This window comes from Amblyraja radiata, chromosome 9, assembly GCF_010909765.2.
Source record: "Amblyraja radiata isolate CabotCenter1 chromosome 9, sAmbRad1.1.pri, whole genome shotgun sequence".
NCBI lineage: Eukaryota > Metazoa > Chordata > Chondrichthyes > Rajiformes > Rajidae > Amblyraja > Amblyraja radiata.
The window spans coordinates 9,875,000-9,880,999 of record NC_045964.1 but is presented as its reverse complement, the minus strand read 5'-3'; the positions used below and the strand labels follow the sequence as shown (position 1 = coordinate 9,880,999).

The window sequence follows — 6,000 nt, the reverse complement described above, 5'->3', positions numbered from 1 at the left end:
AGCAGAACAAGAAAGGAAGCTGTTGAGTTGACAGAATTCTAGATTAATTACTTGGTAGACTAGTTAACAATTTATACAGAGTTTATACAGCGCTGCATTCGCATTTTTTAACTCCCGAATGACCTTTGACAAATCCCATGATTCCTTGCGTTTATCGAGATACCGATCTCACTTATTTGGATCAGATCATAGTTTGAGAATCATGAATATTTAGTAGCCCTTTGCATGCATGCCGGAGAAAAGTGAACACCAGTCCCACTGCACAGCCTTTGTTCTCTAATCCTGTAGGTTGTAACTCAACTGCTCCGAGTGTTTCTGCCTCCATCACCATTTTAGGCAGAGAAATACCATATTTTCACAACTCTTTGCATGAAATAATAACAGGTCTACTCCGCCATTCAATCATGGCTGATCTGCCTCTCCCTCCTAACCCCATTCTCCTGCCTTCTCTCCATAACCTCTGACATCTGTCTCGCCAAGATACATTGGTGAGTTTATTAGCCGCTGTAAATTGTCCCTAAACATAAATAGGTGGCTAAAAAGAATCAGAGGGGAGTTAATGAGCATATGAGTTGTAGGGGTTTGGGAAAGAAAGGAGAGGAGAACAATGGGACTGATGAGGTTTCTTTAATGGGGCCAGCATAGGCTCAGTTGTCTCCTTCTGTCGGGCAGTAAATCCCCTTGTCCACCCTGTCTAGACCTTTCATAATCAGGTACATCTGTATTAAATTTCCTCAGTCTCCTTTTCTCCAAACAATCTCATCCTCGACAGCCCAGTCCACATAGCTATCATTCTCCAGCTGTCACAGAGGAGCCATGAGTGCTCAATGCCTTCAAGCAGAATAATGGTGTCCTGTTAACTGTGAGCATCCCTGAAGAATGAAGATGCTTCAAAAAACTGCACAATTTCACGTACTGCAGTTTGCTGGAAAGTTTCCTCTCCCCTTGAAACCCTGGCAGCCAGGGACCAACAAATTGTGCAGATGTGAGCTGGAAAGTCTATTGGGGTGCTCAGCTTATCCCTGCAGCCAGTCGGACAAGTGCTAGATGATCTGAAATAACCCTGTCATCAGCCCTTGAACTCTTGTAATGCTGAGGCTCTCTCTATAAGGCGCAGGTCAGGTCACATTTGGAGTACAGTGAGCAAATTTGGGCCCCATATCTGAGGAAGGATGGGCTGGCTCTGGAGAGGTTCCAGAGGAGGTTTACAAGAATTATTCCAGGAATGAGTGGGTAAGCATATGATGAGAACATGGCAGCACTGGGTCTGTACTCGTTGGGGTTTAGAAGGTTGAGGGGGGACCTCATTGAAACTTACAGAATAATGAAAGGCATAGATAGAGTGGACGTGTAAAGGATGTTTCCACTGGTGGGAGAGTCTAGGACCGGAGGTTATTGCCTCAGAATTAAAGGATGCTCTTTTAGAAAGGAGATGAGGAGGAACTTCTTTAGTCAGAGGTTAGTTAATGTGTGGAACTCCTTGCTACAGAAGGCTGTGGAGGCCAAGTCAGTGGATATTTTTAAGGCAGAGGTCGACAAATTCTTGATTAGAACGGGTGTCAAGGGTTATGGTGAGAAGGCAGGAAAATGGGATTAGGAAGCAGAGGCCAGCCATGATTGAATGGCGAAGTAGACTCGATGGGCCGAATGGCCTAATTCTACTCCTATAATTTGTGAACTTAACGTAGAGTGGCAAATGTAGTGTTAATGGTAGCTGCCGCATTTCTCAGTAACAAAGGTAAAAATGGTTCAAACTTCCCGCCCTTGATCGAGTTTGTTTAAGTTATCTGGTTTCCTGCAATCAAACTCTAGTTATTCTCCAAGTCTAGGTTCATCTGATGCCATGGCCTGTAAAACCATTCCACGACCAGGCCAATTGGAAAGACTGCTGATGAGAAGGAAGTGCTGGGGGTGCAGACACAAAAAGGGCGTGATCTCGATAATCATCTGAGGTACAATGAAAGAGGTCAGAGGAGAAGGGAAGAGAAGGCACTAACGATAATCGATTTTGTTCGAGGCAGACATTGCACAATGATTTCATGCAAAGTTGGCAGTGTTTTGGTGTTGGGAGGGTTCTATGCTGAGCCTTTTTATGCTGTTGCGATTAGTGCTGTCCTCACAGTAATCTAACTGGTTGGCAGCTATTGGGAAGATTTTGAGTGAGTGCTGGTGGACATGGAGTGAATAGGGACGAGTCCAGAGTATAGAAGAGAGATCGACCGACTGACCAAACGGTGCCAACACAATAACCTGGCCCTCAACACCAGCAAAACCAAAGAACTGATTGTGGACTTTGGAAGGGGTAGGATGGGGACCCACAGTCCCATTTATATCAACGGGTCGATGGTGGAAAGGGTCAAGAGCATCAAATTCCTGGGTGTGCACATCTCTGAAGATCTCTCCTGGTCCGAGAACACTGATGCAATTATAAAGAAAGCACATCAGCGCCTCTACTTCCTGAGAAGATTACGGAGAGTCGGTAGGTCAAGGTCAAGGAGGACTCTCTCTAACTTCTACAGGTGCACAGTAGAGAGCATGCTGACCGGTTGCATTGTAGCTTGGTTCGGCAACTTGAGTGCCCAGGAGCGGAAAAGACTACAAAAAGTAGTAAACACTGCCCAGTCCATTATCGGCTTTGACCTCCCTACCATCAAGGGGATTTATCGCAGTCGCTGCCTCAAAAAGGCTGGCAGTATCATCAAGGACCCACACCATCCTGGCCACACACTCATCTCCCCGCTACCTTCAGGTAGAAGGTACAGGAACCTGAAGACTGCAACATCCATGTTCAGGAATAGCTACTTCCCCACAGCCATCAGGCTATTAAACTCAACTCAAACAAAACTCTGAACATTAATAGCCCATTATCTGTTTATTTTCATTTTATCTGTTTATTTATTTGTGTGTGTATATATTTATATAATGGTATATGGACACACTGATCTGTTCTGTATTCATGCCGTCTATATTCTGTTGTGCTGAAGCAAAGCAAGAATTTCATTGTCCTTTCAGGGACACATGACAATAAACTCTCTTGAATCTTGAATCTTGATTAGGTGACTCAGCAAGGCAGAACAACTTTAAATGCTGGAATTCCACCCATTAAATATGTTTAACTGGATTAGTACTGGCCTGCAGCCAACATAAAGAGTGTAATGGAGCCTGCCGCTAACTTCCAGTTCCATATATGCTCCTTCCAATGGTCTGATTTATCAACAGTGGCAGGAATCCCACAATTGTATTTGATTGCTCTCTGCACAGCGTAAATCACTGGATCAGTGACAAGAGCCTCTTGCCGTCCCCATTTAACCTGAGCAGCTTGTTCATGGAGGCGCTGCACAGTGTGTGAGTACAATTGAACTTCACCACCCCTGACTCTCTGAGGTCAGATAGGCCACTGACGTAGCAGCCACAAGGTGGTCGGGCTTCGAATACTTTGCCTGCACTGAGTTGCTGGGGCTACTCTCCCATCAGGCAAAAGGTATAGAAGTGTGAAAACACACACCTCCAGATTCAGGGACAGTTTCTTCCCAGCTGTTATCAGGCAACTAAATCAGCCTACCACAACCAGAGAGCAGTCCTGAACGACTATCTACCTCTTTGGTGACCCTCAGACTATCTTAATTGGACTTTGCTGGCTTTACCTTGCACTAAACATTATTCACTTATCATGTATCTATACACTGTAAATGGATCAAGTATAATCATGTATTGTCTTTTTGCTGACTGGATAGCACGTAACGAAAGCTTTGCACTGTACCTCAGTACACGTGTCAATAAACTAAACTGAACCAAACTGAAACAACAATGACAGGCAGCGTGCCACCGCTCTTTATCACAGGTGTGACTCCAGGTACTGGATATAGTTCCCAATGTTGGAGTGGGAACTACATAGACTCGTGTATAATGTGACCTGAAGCAGACTATTTGTACACTGAGGCCTACACATCAATTGCTCGCTTAACCTCCACTCATTCTCTATCAGCTTAATCTATTCCTTTCTTCCTCGAGTGTTCACCAGACTTACATGCTCCTACGCCATTCACATCAGCCACTTCTTACCATTCCCTGAAGCAGTTTCTCAAGAATACAGAATTGGATTTATTGCTTAATAACCTACAGCTGCGTCTCTCAGTTCCAGTCTGAACCGCACATGGGTGTGTCATCTTCTCTACAAAAACCCTATTAAACCCTTCAATAAATGTGACGTTCTCAAGACATATAGGTCACCCTCAGCTTCAGACTTTAAGTCAAAGGAATTTACAAGGTTTTAGAGAAAGGGCAGAGAAGTGGGAGGGATAAACTGGACTGCTCTAACATGGGGCAGGCAGGGACTTGATCAGCCAAATGGCTTTATTCTGTGCTGTAACCAATGTGTGAAGTGGGTTGTGCTATTAAACACACTCACACACACTTACACACACACACATATATAAATATAGATACACAGATACACACATTTTCATACACACACACGTTTAAAAATATAGACACACGTATATACACACACACACACGCATACAGTTGCACACACAAGCACATATACTCATACTTTCAGATGGATATACACTCACACACACACATTCACACATGCATGCACTCAGTTACTAGAGGTGAACATTAGACAAACATACTTTCAAGTAGGCAGCTTAGAGAAACAGGGCTCTGAGTACCATTCCCTGTGAAGTTAAATTTCATCTGATAACCTGGAATTAATCTGAGTCTTTATAAGACTTCTTTGATATTTCCAGCTCTCTATGAGTGTTTATTTATCTCACTAAATATATCAGGGACCTGGGTTAAATGTAAAACCTGACCGATTCAGTTAAACATTATTATGTAGTTCAAATTTAACAGTAGTTACAATATCGACGAAAAGGCTACAAAGATAGGAATGTTGGACCATTCCCATCTATGCTACCTTATAAGTATTTGGTTCACAAATTCAGAGCAATCATCATTTAAAAGATTTAAAAGAATCTTTAAAAAATTTCAAAATTACACATAAATATCAAAATTATCGAAATATAGCAAAATTGGAGCAAGAAGGGGATGATGGGGATAGCTGGAAATGGCCTACAATCAGGCGATACAATTTGCCAAATCCCTCACAGGAGAGTAAGGCACGTAGGTCAATGCCAATGTTTGTGACCTCTGGCTGTCCTAACCACCAATTAAATACTGGCTCAGTGTATTTCTTGTTTCCCTACGAGAAAGCTGTATCATGTGGCACTGAGCTTGCACAAAGCACTATGACTATGACAATATGCTTTTTAGTGTAGGAAAGAACTGCAGATGCTGGTTTAAACCAAAGATAGACAACAAAATGCTGGAGGAACTCAGCTGGTCAGGCAGCATCTCTCGAGGGAAGGAAGGGGTGACGTTTCCGGTCAAGACCCTTCTTCAGACTGAGAGTCAAGGGAGAGGGAAACGAGTGTTATAGACGATGATGTAGAGAGATATAGACAAAATGAATGGAAAATATGCAAAACAGTAACGATGATAAAGGAAACAGGCCATTAGAAACATAGAAACATAGAAATTAGGTGCAGGAGTAGGCCATTCGGCCCTTCGAGCCTGCACCGCCATTCAATATGATCATGGCTGATCATCCAACAGTATCCCATACCTGCCTTCTCTCCATACCCTCTGATCCCCTTAGCCACAAGGGCCACATCTAACTCCCTCTTAAATATAGCCAATGAACTGGCCTCGACTACCCTCTGTGGCAGAGAGTTCCAGAGATTCACCACTCTCTGTGTGAAAAAAGTTCTTCTCATCTCGGTTTTAAAGGATTTCCCCCTTATCCTTAAGATGTGACCCCTTGTCCTGGACTTCCCCAACATCGGGAGCAATCTTCCTGCATCTAGCCTGTCCAACCCCTTAAGAATTTTATAAGTTTCTATAAGATCCCCTCTCAATCTCCTAAATTCTAGAGAGTATAAACCAAGTCTATCCAGTCTTTCTTCATAAGACAGTCCTGACATCCCAGGAATCAGT

General features: G+C 43.4%; 1 protein-coding gene across 1 annotated transcript in view; it reads right to left on the bottom strand.

Annotated features, from left to right (window-relative positions):
• Positions 1-6,000, bottom strand: part of mapkbp1 (mitogen-activated protein kinase binding protein 1) — a 216,876-nt gene that overhangs the window by 107,948 nt on the left and 102,928 nt on the right. The gene's annotated exons all lie outside the window — the stretch shown is intronic.